The sequence below is a fragment of the Paramisgurnus dabryanus genome, chromosome 1, assembly GCF_030506205.2.
Source record: "Paramisgurnus dabryanus chromosome 1, PD_genome_1.1, whole genome shotgun sequence".
Taxonomy (NCBI): domain Eukaryota; kingdom Metazoa; phylum Chordata; class Actinopteri; order Cypriniformes; family Cobitidae; genus Paramisgurnus; species Paramisgurnus dabryanus.
This window is the reverse complement of record NC_133337.1, coordinates 67,411,145-67,427,554: the sequence shown is the minus strand read 5'-3', so window position 1 is coordinate 67,427,554 and position 16,410 is coordinate 67,411,145. Positions and strand designations below refer to the sequence as shown.

The window sequence follows — 16,410 nt, the reverse complement described above, 5'->3', positions numbered from 1 at the left end:
CAGCTCCGACCGGATAATACAAGTGTTATACCAAACAGCCAGAACGTGATCAAAAGTGTGGGAATACTTTAAGCAGAGACCAAATAAAACACATACTGTGTAAAACTGAAATGGCATACCACAGCAGCGCAACATCTGTGCATGATCATCTTAAAAGAAAACAACCTGGAGCTCTCCGACCTCAGAATGACGCGACGGCAGCGTAAGTATTTGAATTTTTACAGTAAGTTTTTATACAACAATAGAATCAATGCAGGCATATATGGTGCTTAATACAGCTGTGTTTACATCTTAGTTTAATACGAGTTGCGAGACGCCTGACAGACACGACATTGCATCGCGTCTGGGCAGTATGTTGAAACAGTAAATAAAGAGCGGGACAAGTTTAACTTTTTATATTAAGAAGTTATGAAATAATAAGTTACTGTGTTACACTGAGATAGGCATGTGCCCGCGTGCACTGAAAGCCAGCTGGCAGCGCGGAGTTCCCATAGCTTATTTTTTTGCTATGTGCGCAGATATTATAAAGCTCGTCTGGTTAGGTATTCCTGACATGCGTTTATTTAAAGTAACAGCAGCGTAAACGCCGTTTATAAAATATTAGAAGATCATGCTAACTAAATTTGTATTTACCCGAGACTTAAGAAAAGTTAAATGTTAAAGTTGATGCTAAATGAGAATGCAGTAACGTTACTACTGATAGTAATAATATTAACAGTAATAATATAATGGTTACATTTTATAATAAGGGTTCATGAATCACAATGAACTTATTTTTACTTCAGTCTGAACTAATGCTGAGTAAATGCATGTACTAATCATAAACGAAGTGAAGAGTCATCATTAAGTACAACATGACATGTTTTTTAGTTAATGTATTAATAAACAATGATTTCATGTGAGTCATTTTGTAGTTAAAGTGCGTTTTGCAGGTAAAATTTTTCCACGAATTTGGGCAATTTGCTTGTTGATAATAAACATTTAAATTGTTATCCATTGTATTTTATGTTGTTGGTTATCATAAAACGGAATAAAAAACGAAAAAGTACAGCGGTTTGCAAGGATTCTCCTTTCCCCCTCAACGCACTGCATGACGTCACGTTGGGGAGAGAATTTGCCTTAAGAGCATTGAGAGTGACTAGAGAGATGAGTAAAGTACAATATTCAGATTATATCAATGCAAATTATAGATAAATACATAGATATAGATAGACTAGATAGATAGACTAGATAGACAGAACGACAGATAGATAGATAGATAGACAGACAGACAGATAGATAGATAGATAGACAGACAGACAGACAGATAGATGGGCTAGTATAGAGAGATAGGCAGAAAGCCAGATAGCCTTAGCATAACTTCGTGTAGAAAGTAAACAAACAATTAACATACTCGTGCATGCTGGTTTGAGGGGGACCATAATCCTGCTGAAATGGGTGTATGCGATCTTCAGCACAAACGAATTCAGGCAGCATGACTCAAATCCTGGAAGCTGAGTGAGGCGTCACGTCGTCACATCTGGTCGCGAGGTAAGAGCCTCGAACACCGATCAAAACGCACACATTTCCCTACAGCCAGTAGCGGAGTTTCAGTCGGGAGAGTCGGGACTTTCCCGGTTGGCCGGTCTGATAATAGTTATACATTGGGAGTTATATTAGCAACACCGTCTGTCGGTCTGATGTGCGGCCGGTTCCCGCAGCCCGCTGGTCAAACTATGCAGCCTCTCTGCTCAACAAATATAAAAGTGCTCAACCCGTTCGGCCGGTCCAATCATGTCCAGGATTTATAAAAATACGGGGATCAGTGATTGGTTTCTAGCCTGTCATCCTTTGATGTAAAAAGCCGACGAACGCCTGTTTATTGCAGTATGCGGTTGGATTCAAGCCCGCTGCAGCTGCTGACCGCTGCTTCTGTGTATAAAATGATCGTGTGATTCGTTATGATCGCATAAACAATATAACAAAACTTCCTTTTATTTCACATAAAAATATATTTTAGATATTATATGATAGACTAGTAAGTGTGGATTAAGGATGTTTAAAACTCTCTAGCCTGGTGGTCAGGACATGAATGGATTGAATCAGCAGATTTGCAAAGTTTTATTTATCTCCACATATATCATAAATAATAATTAGCAGGGTAACTTTGCAGTATACCACATTATATATTTCCTATTATGTATATATGATTTCCATATTATAAACGTAAGTATTAATAAAACGGCAATAAATGTCTCATCTATTTCTATGGCTCTGGCTGAGGCTTTCATCTACTTCTACCCAACGTGACGTCATCGCCGAATTGCTTAAAAAAACCGTTAATACCAAAAACATTAAAAAAAAGGGTCTTTAAGACCTTTTTTGAGACATTTTAAAAATGATACACATATCTTGAGTGATTTATGTACCCATTAATCAACAGTGGTGGTTAACCTGCAACACGCCCTTTAATGATGACTCTTCATTAGTTTATGATTAGCACTAGGGCTGGAACAATAAAGAGCAGGACATGTTTTTATATTAATAAGGAGTTATTATTCAGTTTGATTTATTTTTATTTTACTTCTTTAATATTAATATATTTTATTTGTTTAAGGTGAATAATGCCCCTTTTGCACTGTTTATGTTAGGCTGAATTAATGTTGGACTTGTTTTTATGTGATTTGTTATATTTTCCTTGGCACTGGCACTGTTTGTGTATTTGTTTAATTGAGAAAATGCTTCAATAAAATGTTGGCATTAATAGCAGATGTTACATTTATTATTTGTAAAAAAAAATCTTTATTTAGACTATTCGAATAATCGAAAAAATAATCGATAGACTAATCGGTTGAAAAAATAGTCGAAATTTGCAGCTCTACTTATGATTCAGAATCGATTTTAATGGGACACGTGATTAATCGTCACAGCCCTAGTAGACGCACGGCAGGTGCGCTCAAATAGAGAGCAACACGGTCGTGATACCCTCTTGTTCCAGACGGGCCGGTAAAAATACTTCAACTTTTCAGAATGCTGCGTCAGAAAGCACGTTGGAAAGAAGGATTTTCTGCACAGTTTTAGATGCGAAATGTGAACCGTCCCTTAAAGGGGACATTTCACATCGTTTTTGGGTGTCCTTTTAAATGCAAATGGCTGATAAAATACAAGCACTGATCGCAATAATGATGCTTTGTTGAAATTGAAACTCAATATATAACAAAATCCCCTTCTGACATCACAAGGGGAGGCAAATTTCAATGACCTATTTTTCACATGCTTGCAAAGAACGATTTACCAAAACTAAGTTACTTGGTTGATCTTTTTTTCACATTTTCTAGGTTGATAGAAGCACTGGGGACCCAGTGCTAGCGCTTAAAGGCGGGGCGCACGATCTCTAAAAGCCAATGTTGTCATTTGAAATCATCTAAACAAATACGCCCCTTCTTTTTATAGACCCACCCCACACATACGCAACCCAGGCAACGATATCGGTTAGTAGACACGCCCCTTACTGCTGATTGGCTACAAGTGTGTTTTGGTACTCGGCTCGACTCCCTTTTCAGAAGTGTTTCTCAAAAATCGTGCACCCCCTTTAAACATGCAAAAGGCAGATTTTCATAATATGTCTCCTTTAAAGCTGTGCACGACAACAAGCAACACAGTCTTTGTAATGCAATGGGGCCTATGTGAATAAAAGGTTGCAAAAAAGACATGACCGATCACAACATAATATGTAAATATGACAATGTCATCACTGCCATATTTTGAATACATTAAACTATCAAACTGTTTGCTACTATATTCTGAATCAGAGGTTTCTTACTGGCGGGTATGCCAGTAAAGATTATTATTATCATGTTGCATAGCGGTTACACTTTCCATTTCCACAAAGTATTGCTTTGAGACAAAATTATTAAAAAGAAAATTAACTGTAAGTGCAGTGATATTTATTAGCAGGTTGTGGGGCAATACAACTCAAAACTAAATCAAAAAGATTGTAGCTACAAGAAATCATGTGTCAAAATTTCTTTAGACTAATCTCTTTCATTATCAGTTGCATCATGCCAATGACCCCCCTGTGTGCCACCATTGACTAAGGTTGCCAACCTCTGTAACATGCTTTATCTTAGTATGCCAATCTCCCTAAGCTTTCACGGCAGCTTATGTCAGTACAGTTATTAATAATTCAAGTATGGGTAGAATGGCCTTCAGCAAAAAACAGCATGCTTAAAACTAAATGTTGCTTTTTTCTATACTGTCCAAGACAATTGACAAAGCCTGATCAAAGACTTGACCTGTAGGCATCCTGGTAATGATATCAAAAACCGAAAGGCAGGCATTTCTGCATCTGTCTTAAAACAGTGTAAAACGAGTGCACAAAAGTCATATCAGGTTTTCAAATCCAATTTGAATTCTAAATGTATGCACTGCACGTTTGTCAGTTGTTAGTGTCTGAGTGGTGACACTCTTTTAACAATAAGTTGTAAAGCTTTGTACTGCAGATGATTTGGTATTCACTATGTGAATTTTTCAGCAGTGAATCTGGAACGAAAGTGGGTCGTCATACAGAACAAGACTAGGCTCATGTCTATTATGAAATCTCATAGAGGTGCTGAACTCATTATAAAACCAACCTATCTTCCAACCCATTTGATTGTTAAGGACGTTTGTTCATTTCCCCTAAATACGACCCACAGATAAGTTTACAAAATTAGTTCCTCTACAGGCTGCACTTAAAACGATAGTTCACCCAAAATGTAAAAATAATTTTCTCATTCTCATGTTATTTTAAATAATGAAAAATATATGATTGAAAAATGAATGAAAAATTTTTCATAGTTTGGCTGGTCCTGCGGCTTATAGTCAGATGCGAGTTATATGTCCTAGTAGGGCTGTCACTTTTTATTCGATATTCAAATATGCATTCGAACATGACGTGAAATATCCGTATTCGAACTTTAAATAAACCATCCGGTTTTTTAAATGCCATATGTAACGCATTTTTTACAGTAACACCTCGTAATAGGAAGGAGGCTGAGAGTGAGACCGACAACGGCCACTGTGCGCAAGAGAGGGAATCAAATTGGACCAACATGAACCTCATGTGCATGTCAAGAAAGAATTATAGTTTGTATATAAAATGACATATTAATGTTTATAGTGTTAAATATTATAGCAGAATAAAAGCTTGTGTTAATACGTTCGCATTATGAAATTAGCATGAATGAACATAATTTTATTATTTTTACAACGCAATGTAAACTTTATATTAAACAACAACAGCATTTGTCTTGTAAACGGATTTTTAATGATCATGTGCTGACTGTCACGCGTCACATAGACGACAGAGTCAAGTGAGATCTGCTTAACTCAGCGGTAAGTTTTATTTCATCTGAAGTATCAAAGGGTTTGTGCTCTCTATCATTAAAAACGGGCGAGCAAACAGCACGCGCAGGGTTAATGTACTCTCCATTGACAGCTCACAAACGCGTGAGAGAGGCTATGTATGTGTCCTTGTTGTCAATGAGATTACTTCTCACAAACACGCTCAAGCGCGGGATATGTGTGCTTGTCAATGACGGGCATTAAATCCGCAGAATTCCGCTGAGTTTTCTGCCGAAATCTGCGGGCGCGAATTCCGTTTGGGTCTGCATATATACTCCTGCTGCTATTTAAGTTGTCACGTTATTGTTTGTAACTGTTCTGAATCGTTTTTTTTTTATATATATATAAGTTTTGTATTCATAAGTTGATAACCTGCTGTTTCAAACATTAAGTGAAAAGGTAATCCAGACAGCCTAGTTTATGACTGTCACTGTTAATAATTTTGTGATTGAATCTCCATTAGGGTGGGTGTTTGATGCGCGCCGGGGGGGGGGGGGGGGGGGGGGTGCCCAGATATTCGAATATATTCGGATACATTGCATGATATTCGAAATCCGTTCGAATTAGATTTTTCTCAAAAGTGACAGCCCTATGTCCTAGGCTGGTCCTAGGTTAACCCTGAAAAAATTAACTGAAAACAACTGAAAACTGAAAAACTGTTAACTGAAACATTAACTTAAAGACTTAAATGTCTGTTCTTGGGCTTGAATTTTGTGAAATCATTTTCGAAATAAATGCGACTTACTGTATAGTCCAGTGCAACTTACAGTCCGGAAAATACGGTATATTACACCTTAAACGCTATAGGCTTTTTGAGCAAATAACGAACCTATTCATTAATTAGATAATAAAACAACATAAAAACTGTCACAATTTTTTTTTTTAAAGCCCAAATAGTGTACAAAGGTTAAACGATTGATTTATATGAGGAAAGACATAAATGTAATCACTATCAGCTGTAAATCTCAGATCCGGTACACACTTGTTCAAAAACTGTGAAACGTCATCTTGAGGGCGAAATAGCATTGGCTCTTGTGTGTCTTGTGACAGATTGCATCATCACGTCAGATGGGAATGTGAAACGCTATTGGCTCTCGTGACCAACTGCTTCATGCTCTAATAGTCCAGTTTATGTTTGAAGGAGATCTGACCATGTGAGTTCTTCATATAAAGTATTGTACGGCTTTAGTTCGCAAGGTTTGCAACAAGTTATTTGTAATACTTTTATTGTTTAATTTATGCAATAAATACCAATGAAATACATTTACTTGTTTGTTGTGTTTTATATGTGGATGGGTTTAGGGTAGAGGTGGGGTAAGATGCTTCTCAATATCTATACAATTATAAATGTTTATGAAACCATTTCTAATTTTACAAATGCAGAAAATTAAATGCGTCTAAACAGACGAATTAGGGAAACAACCTTGAAACGTAACCACAGGTTGTAATAACTTGCTGGCCAATAGAGGGCTCTTATCCTTAAAACGTAACTGTTTGTCATAATTAACTGCTTGCACAAATGAACTATGAACATGGTAAGCAATGCCATTACTTTATTTTCTACATTCATGCACATATGCAGTTAACAAAAAGTCTCATTCAACAAAGTAAACTGGTCAATATAAAAAGTGCAATTTGCAATCTGTCTGGTCAGATTGAGGCCCAATTGGCAGTGAGGCTGAACAAGATGAAATCAATGTGTGTGCAGGTACAGTAAACAAAGATCAAAACCCTAAAAAAAATCCTGGTGCACCATTTAAAAATATGTACACTCAAATATTTTAAACTAGTAATGCAAAACACCAAAATGAATCATAGAAATATTTAAGTTATTAAACGTAATTAAATAACAAATTGTTAATAATTAATTCACATAGTCCTGTGCTCAGAAAAAATTCAGTCAAACTCAAGTGGAGTTCTCAAGTAAAACAAGAATATTATCTTTTTACTTTTGGGAAAATATTTGGATAGCTCATTGCACATACTGACAAAATGTATGCTTGTGATAAGTCGCTCTGGATAAAAGCATCTGCCAAATGCATAAATGTAAATGTTTAATTATTACATTAAGCTCGCAAAGAAAACATCATTCAAAGAAATGTCCTTTTGTCAGACATTAATATATATGTATAAGCATTTCTTGGCTTAGAATAAATCATTTTATGAGAGAAACCCATTAGCACATGTTACCAGCACCTTAACAGGCTAGCGGCATTAGCACTTATTTAGTGCTAAAATATTTCAATTACTTACAAGGCTCTTGGAGAGACTGTGCTCTGAATCTCAAGAGGAAAAAGGTGGGAAAAAAACAAGCAACTGTTTTCACATCAGTTTGTTGTGTCTGACAGTCAGGTACTGCGTTTAATCGTCAGCCATTTATTATGTGATGCCAACTGTTTTATATTAAGCTGGAAAATGTGTGAGGCCTAGTATTTAACTTTGAGACTGCTTAAAAGTTTGATTTCACTCATTGATTTCACATTGATTTCAATCTTTGACATGATATTAAGTTTGTTTGTGGGACCTACAGTACAGCAAAAGTGACAGGAGTGCAAACATGACAACTTGCCCCATAGGTGGGTTTAATTGTAACAAACGGAGGGTTTGCTGCAACACCGGATAGAAAAATTTAACTAAATCAATAAAACTCTGTCTATATACTAAAGGTGGATATTGTTTATATATCTGCCTATAATAGACATCCACACATTGATCCATTCATGATCCTTCATAACCATCCGTCTATTATGCATCAATGCATATAAATATATTTTTAAAGGGCCGCACAATTTAGGCAAAAAAGTCATAATTGTAAGTAATTTCCCATGATATTGTATAAACAGTTATCATTTTGATAAATAGTATTTACATTGTTTTAACTCTTTCACCGCCAGCGTTTTTAAAAAAAGTTGCCAGCTAGCGCCAGCGTTTTTCATGATTTTCACCAAAGTTTAATGCCTTCCAGAAAATGTTCTTCTTTAAATACATAAACATACAATATACCAAATGAAAGAACAGACCCTCTGCTTTCAAACAAAATAAACCGTTTCATCCTACCTTTAGTGGTTCTTTTGCAATCAGCTTTTGAATATGGGTAGGTTTTTGCAAAAACACCATATTTTGAGCAAAAAGCAGAGATAATTCCATTTTTGTGACGGACTTTTCATAGAGATCATATTCAGAGCGATCTTTAAAACAGACACAGACATGCAGCAGCTTGCCATAGGGCAATACTTCCGGGTTTAAAAAGTTGCGGAAGGGCACCACCTGCTGGATAATAGCGGTATTGCGGAAAGACGGAAAATCTCGTCATTGGCAGGGAAGCGTTTTCTCTTAATTGACAAGATATCTCGTCAATGGCGGGGAAAGAGTTAATTTCATTATCATTGTATACCCGAGGATATTGTTGACAAATGCATTTCATGCTCTTCATGAGATTACTTAACACTAGTAGTACACAAATCTGTAAAACGTTAAGCGAAGCATTGCATCTTAAGAAGTTAATGCACTTTCATTCTGTTTAGTAATTAATGCCATTGATAAAACATTCACGTACAGTATACTAAATTGTACAAACTGCAAACGTGTAAGTTTCCTGTGTGAAACAGTATTTCAAAGCCATATTTTAAGACGGCGAAGTGTTGAAAATCCTCTCTCAAAATGCAGAAGACAAAGGTAAAATAAACATAACTGTCCCCTCGTTTGCAAAGGTAGATTTGACAAACAATGCCCAATTACAGGAATCGTTTGGAGCTTTTCAAGTTGTCGTCAAATCAATTGACACCCTCGACTTCAGATACTGTACAGTGCCGCTTCATCAATATTGTTAGGCAGCAGTAGGGAATCCAGGTCAGCAAAAACAACATTGGCATTGTGTTTTTTTCGGTTAGACCCAGGGATCTTAACATTTTTTGCAGTTACAAATGCTTTGGTTTTTGTCACAGTCTCCTTTTGGCATATCTAGGGAATGGTTGCAGCAATGCACAAATAAATAGGTTTGAAAACGACGGGTAAATAATTTATGGGTGAACACGTTTTGAACAACCTAGTAAAGCTATCAGAAATCTCCAGCACTTACAGCATCATTTCCTTAGCTGCTAGTTTAGCAGTTTGTGATTTATTGTTATGATTTAGCCTGAAGCCTAAATTTCCTGATGCCCCGCTTGACACCTCTTATCTTACAGAGGAAAGCTGTTATTACAATTTAACAAAGGCCTTTTATAATGACAATCTATTCTGTATTCTTAAATAATGATCTGGTCTTAGCTGTGAATTTCAGGTCGATTATGCGGTGAGCTTTTGACACCTGTAAGAGGTGTGCTATTTATTTTCTTTTGGGAAGGGGGCAATTACTTCATTTTCTTTGGCACTTTCTCTTTAAAGAGGAAATGGTTTGGCTATAAAAAAGGCATAATAAGTTCCTTACTGGAGTGTCCAGACACATGCTCAGGTAATAGCTCATTACTGACACTGTGATTGTACTGGGAGCTCTAAGCCCATTGATTCACTAATAGCATAACTGAAGAAGTCATGGGCAATCTAACAAATGAAGAAACAATGGAAAGCCTTGAGATATATAAAAAAACCTTAGTGCAATGCCATGAAACTAAAAAAAACAACCATTTCATGGCTCGATCAAGTCGAACATTGTGTACTGTATTAGAAGCGTTCTGAAAGTTAATACAACCATTATATATAATTTAGGTACACACTGTGTGTACCTTTGAGTTACCAATATGCACCTTTAAAGTACTAATAAACACGTTGTAGATACAAAGGTGGGTTGAGTGCGGGTTAAAAATGCTTTGGTACAAATTAGTCATCCAAATTGAAGTCACATTTTCAACAGTTCTTATGCTTCACATTGAAAATCTTTACGGAGCTATGACTTTTTCTAGTGAAACAATCTGAGCTCCGTAGTAAAAATACTTGAATTATGAGTACAGCATATATCTATTTTGCATATATCTGTGTGCACTTAGACAGACTACATGTTTGTTTATAATCTGATGATCTATGTTATCCCAGCAGGATGTGAAATGTACTAAAAAAAACATCTCAGTGATGTAATGGAAACAAAAAAGTATTAATGTGGTAAAAGTCACCAATTTGTTTACATCTTATAAATAGTGCAGAAATGAAAACAGACTTCTCCCCACACCACCTCTCCCGTTCCTGTTCCCGTATTGGATTGAGATCTGGTGAGTGTGGAGGCTATTGGTCCACAGTGAACTCATTGTCATGTTCCAAAAAGCAGTACTTCCTGCCGGAAGTAGCCATCAGATGATGGGTACCCTCTGGTCATTAAGGGATGGACATGGTCTGTAACAATACTCAGGTAGGCCGTGAAGTTTTAACGATGCTCAATTGGTGCTGAGGGGCCCAAAGTGTGCCAAGAAAATATTCCCAACGCTATTACACCACCAGCAGCAGCCTAAACTGATAATGCCAAACAGAATTCTGCCAATTCTGACTCTACCATCTGAACGTCGCAGCTCGACAGACCAGGCAAAGATTTTTCAATCTTCTATTGTCCTATTTTGGTGAGCCTGTGCGATTTGTAGCTTAGTTTCCTATTCTTAGCTGGCATGAGTGGCACTCCGTGTGGTCTTCTGCTGCTGAAGTCCAATCTGCTTTATGGTTCAACATGTTGTGCGTTCAGAGATGGTATTCTGCATACCTTTGTCGTAACAAGTGGTTATTTGTGTTACTGTTGCCTTTCTATCATCTCGAACCAGTCTGCCTTTTCTCCTCTAACATGAACAAATATGCTGCATGCTGCTCAAAAAGGGGCAACTGGCTGAGGCATGGACTCTACAAAACCCCTGATGGTGTCCTGTGTATGATATCTGGCACCAAAACGCAGCAGATCCTTCATATAGGCTGCAGGTAGGTCTTTCCTGTAGGCTGCATGGTGGAGCCACCATGGATCCAGCCTTTGGATTGAGATCTGGGGAATTTGGAGGCCAGGGCAAACACTTTGAACTCTTCATCTTCCCAAACCAAGGTCCAGTCAAGGTGGCAGGGTGCCCAGTACCCAGTTTGTGGTTTGTCACCACCTGTGACCAGCAGCAACCCATAAGGATTTTTAGGCTAGGGTTGTACTGCTAACAGTTATATTGGCACAATTAAAGTCTAAGTCTTTGTAGCTGAAAATGTTAATCTCTGTACAAAATCCCGTTTCTTTCTTCCAATTCCATTAATTAGCCTAACTACAGATGAAGACTTTCAATCTTCTTTGCTCTAAAGTTTACACTCCAGCTGTCTAGTGGGATTTCTCAAGACACCCATTTGATGTCTTTTTAAAAGTACCTTCAAACATGACAGCTTTTTTCTTCGATCAGATGGCTTTGTGTTGTTTCCAAACATAACATTATAGATCGCAACACACATCTCACAGAAATCTTGTGTAAATCAACCAATCAGAGGACGATTTCAAAAGTGTTCAGTATGAATCAGACGTGACTTCTGAGGCTGAAAGTCTGAGACTAATCAGAAAGTAACATTTCATGAATGGTCTTAAAATCATATTGCACCTTGAAAGCCTGTGACATTCTTACAATAGCAGAAAAATCACATCTGACTGACATTTGTGCCCCATTGCCATAATGATGATTCGTCCATTTTTCCAAACGCTGAAGTGCAAGTAAAAAGATGAAAAGTATGAATGTGTTTTTTTTTGTTTCTTTGCTGTAATATAAGCAGTTAGTAACAAATATATACAGCCAACCCATTTCCTCACAATCCATCGCTCACATTAAAGTTGCTGTGTGTAGAGTTCAGCAGCACCTAGTGGTAAGATCGCAAATTGCAACCAACAGCTCAGTCCACCACTCACCCTTCCTTTTCGAAACGCATAGCAAAGCTACGGTAGCTGCCACATTTCCCTTCCCATTATCCATTGATCTCAACCTCAGCATTCACACTCTCATTATAATTTGCGTCTAATTTCTAAATGTTTAACAAGGTAAACAGAAATACAGCGTGACTGGGGTGGTCAGATGTAGATATTCTGTTGTATCAGTATAGTTTATACATTCAGCCAATGCATAACCCTTCAATAACATTACTGCTGTGCATTTAATCCCAAAGCACATTTCATAAAACAAGCAGTTTAGCATGAGCAATTGCCCTCAAATCAATCTGCTACACATGAATGGATCCTCACATATACACAGGCGAGCAAGACTACAAATGTCGAAGGACAACTCAAATCCCCATTCAGAGCAACAGCATGAACAGACCGTGTGATTCATAAATAGTAATTGTTAATTTACATTTACATAAAAACAGGGAAGAACCAAACTGAAAAACAATGATTACCTCAATACATCTAGAACAAAGCTGTCATGTCCTATGCCATTTACAAAAGCACAACACCATTTGCACAAACATGCAATCATGTGTATTATTTACGGTCAGTAATTGGCCACATGCATTTCCACATCTGTGCAAACAGATGAAGTGTATTATACAAACCTGAGCATGTTCATCCACCGATACACAAAATGAGTGTGGCAACTTTTTCACATATAGATTATAATAACTGGATTCAATTTATACTGTTTTAAGGCCAGTAATAGTAGCAATGACAACAATGACGTACCTATTATTTAATTTTCCTGAAAGATAACAACCTAACCCTGAAGCTGCTGTGTTTCTGCACTGTTACCTGCACCAAACCGACTACCACATACAGTGAACCTTTTTGAATTTTATGCTTTTCTGAATAAATCTGTCATAAAATGTGATCTGATCTTCATCTGAGTCAAGGGTATTGACATAATGTGTCTAAAAATAATTACACAACAAAATATGATTTTTTTATATCTTTTTTTAACACAATCATTCAACATTCAAAATGGCAGTGGAAAAAGTAAGTGAACCCTAAGAATAGCTGGATCAGACCTGCAGATCATTGAGGTGGAATCTTAGCGCATTCTTCCTGGCAGAACTGCTTTAGCTCTGTCATATTTTTTGGACATTTCATTTCATTTTCTGAAGCCATTCTGTTGTGGACTTGCTGCTGTGTTTTGGGTCATTGTCCTGTTTCATCTCCCACCTTCTACACAGTTTCAGCTGACGTACAGACATTCTCACATTATCCTGAAGAATTGTCTGATATACTTGGGAATTCCTCTTCCCTCAATGATTGCAAGGCTGGCCAGGCCCTGATGCAGCAAAGCCCTAATCACGAAGTTTCCTCCATCATACTTTACAGTTGAAATTATGTTTTTATAATGATATGCCTGTGCCCTTTCTACGCCAGATGTAGCGCTGTGTGTTTGTTCCAAAGAGTTCAATCTCAGTTTCAACAGTCCATAAAACATTTTCCCAAAACTGCTGTGGAGTGTCAATATGCTCTTTTGCAAACTTCAGGCGTGTAGCAATGTTTTTTTTAGTGAGCAGTGGCTTCCTTCATGGTGCCCTGCCATGGATATCCAGCTTATTTAGCGTTTTACATGTTGTAGACTCTTGAATAGAGATGTAAGCAAGTTCCTTCAAATCTTTGGCTGTCATTCGGGGCAGTTTCTTTACCTCATTGATGAGTCTTCGTTGTGCTCTTGGTGTCATTTTGACTGGGCACCAACTTCTTAGTAGAGTAGCAACAGTCCCAAAAGTTTGAGGGGTTTTTATCAGTCAAAGCAGCTGTAGTCCACACCTCCAACTGATTATCTTAACCAGACTCCAGTTGTGCTAAAACCAGACTCCAGTCCGCTTTGTTGATGTTAATAACTCAAGGGTTCACATACTTTTTCCACAAGCATCTCATAATTGTCTGTTAATTAAGGGGCCATTTACACAACCAAATTTTCACCAAAAAAACAACAACAACTAATATATATATATATATAGGCTCAGTGTTTCCCATATATTCATTTATCTGTGGCGGGCCGCCACAGAATCAACACTGGCCGCCACAAATAGATTTTTCATGATTCCCATTAACATTTTAATTTTACTATTTAGAACGGCTTAATTCATTGCAGCGAGCGCTCAGCGCGCCTCCATCCTCCCTCTCTCGTTGTGTGCAGCGCCTCAACAGCGCGCGCCTCCGGCCCCCTCCCCTCTCTTTGCTACGCACCTGCGCCTCTCTCACATAACAGTGAAAAGTATTTAACTCTGTGTTCCTTCGTGTTCTTTCTCTTTTTCGCGTAAACGTCAACAGTCACGGATGTTACGGCTGATCAAGTTCATCATGAGAGTAACTTAACAAAAGGTTAGCAGTAGTGTTTCCCACACATACCCGTTCTGATGTGAGTCTGTGTCCGAGCTCTCTCCCTACCGCGGCATGCCCATGCACGTGTTCTGTAGTAACAGCAACCGTGTATTCTCTCATATTTCTGAATTTGCAACAAATTTTTTGCGCTATACGCAATATACAATAAAACTAACACTCGTATTTCAAATAAAAAAGCGCTCATAACACAACAACACTGATGAGAAAAGCAACATCAGTACAGCCTCCATGTAAACGTATGATGATTATTTTTTTTAGACAATGTCACATTTTTAGCAGCAGTTAAAGAAAGAGCTGATTGGATTAAACAAAGAGTTACTGAGTCGTGGGTCGTTACTGGGTCCTGTTAAGTCACTATTTTATAGACAACAGAACAGAAACTATGTAAAAATAGCATTCAGTTGTGTTAAAATGCAATATAATGTGACAGATCAAAGAGTTAAACACGATGCAATGACGTCACATATATGCTAATCAGCGTGTGACGTCATCACCGCCACAGTATCTCAAAATCCTGTGGGAAACACTGTAGGCTGTTTGTAGATGGTTTGAGACCCAGCTGGGTCAGGAGGTCTTTTACCGGGTTTACTCCAGGTACTCCGGTTTCCTCCCACTTTTCAAAAACATGCAGGTTAGGTTTACTGAGGAGGTCAAATTGCTCTTCTTGTTCACTTTACTTAACAAACACAAGTAACTGCATATAATTACTTTAACTTAGTATTTTCAACAAAAGACTGTGTCTTGTCAGCTTTACTTAAAAATAATTTGTTCAGCCAATAAACCATTGTTTCGTAAAAGTAACAGATTAATAAAAGCAATACAGACTTGCATCTCATTGGCTGATGATGCTGCAGTGTATTATGGGTAAATTGTTGTTCTTGCAGAAGTGTAGCACCATTAGATAGGTACATGAGTAATAAGTGGCCATGTATGAGTCAATTAACTTGTTCTGATATATTTTAGAACTAAACAAACCAACAAACGGTTTGAAATGTAACATTGCATTTCAAATATGTTTGTGATATGTTTGATAAACTGTAATTAAATAAGGGTTGTATTGAGCAGCTGCACTCTGATTGATTGATTCGTTGTTATGGAGTTATTAAATCATTATTTTTAATTTTGTTGTCATCAATTAAATGTTTCATAATAGTGACTTTACTAGGATTTCTTTAGGCCATGCAACATTTAAATTGTCAATTTTACACAAACTTTATTAGTAAATACAACTTACATTTTATTTGTTGACATTACTTAACAAAGCTATGTGGAACCCACTTGACGAAGTTTTTTTAAGTAAATTCAACTTTTTATTTTTTTGAGTGTAACAACATCTCTGTCCATACTAGGGTTGTGCCGATGGTCCGATGGTTGACTGACATCACAATGGAGAGACACTATCGTGATGCCACGCCTCCTCCCCACTCCACTGCGAGTCGACATACACTAACTCTCTTTTATAGACTATGGTTAACCTAAAATCTTTGCGGGAATTACTCTATAAATTTAATTGAAACTATAACTAATGCATATATGCTATTTTACTGTAGCCATATCTATGCCAGAGACATGAAGTGTGTTAGTCTGTGAAAATATCCTGTCAGGCATTTGACATTGCTAGAATCTTGTCTTTTTACATGTTGTACATTTCACTTAAAACATTTAATTTGTACAAAAAATAGCCCATACTATTACATTATTAGTACCCTATTATAGTGTCTCAGGAGATCGTGCTCATTGTTACATAGCTATGTGGCTATACTGCACTGAAGCGGAAGATTAATATATTAACCAAGTATTCAGCA

General features: G+C 37.3%; 1 protein-coding gene across 3 annotated transcripts in view; it reads right to left on the bottom strand.

The window, feature by feature from the left end:
- LOC135739372 (zinc transporter ZIP11-like) overlaps positions 1 to 16,410 on the bottom strand; it is a 167,529-nt gene that overhangs the window by 137,340 nt on the left and 13,779 nt on the right. The gene's annotated exons all lie outside the window — the stretch shown is intronic.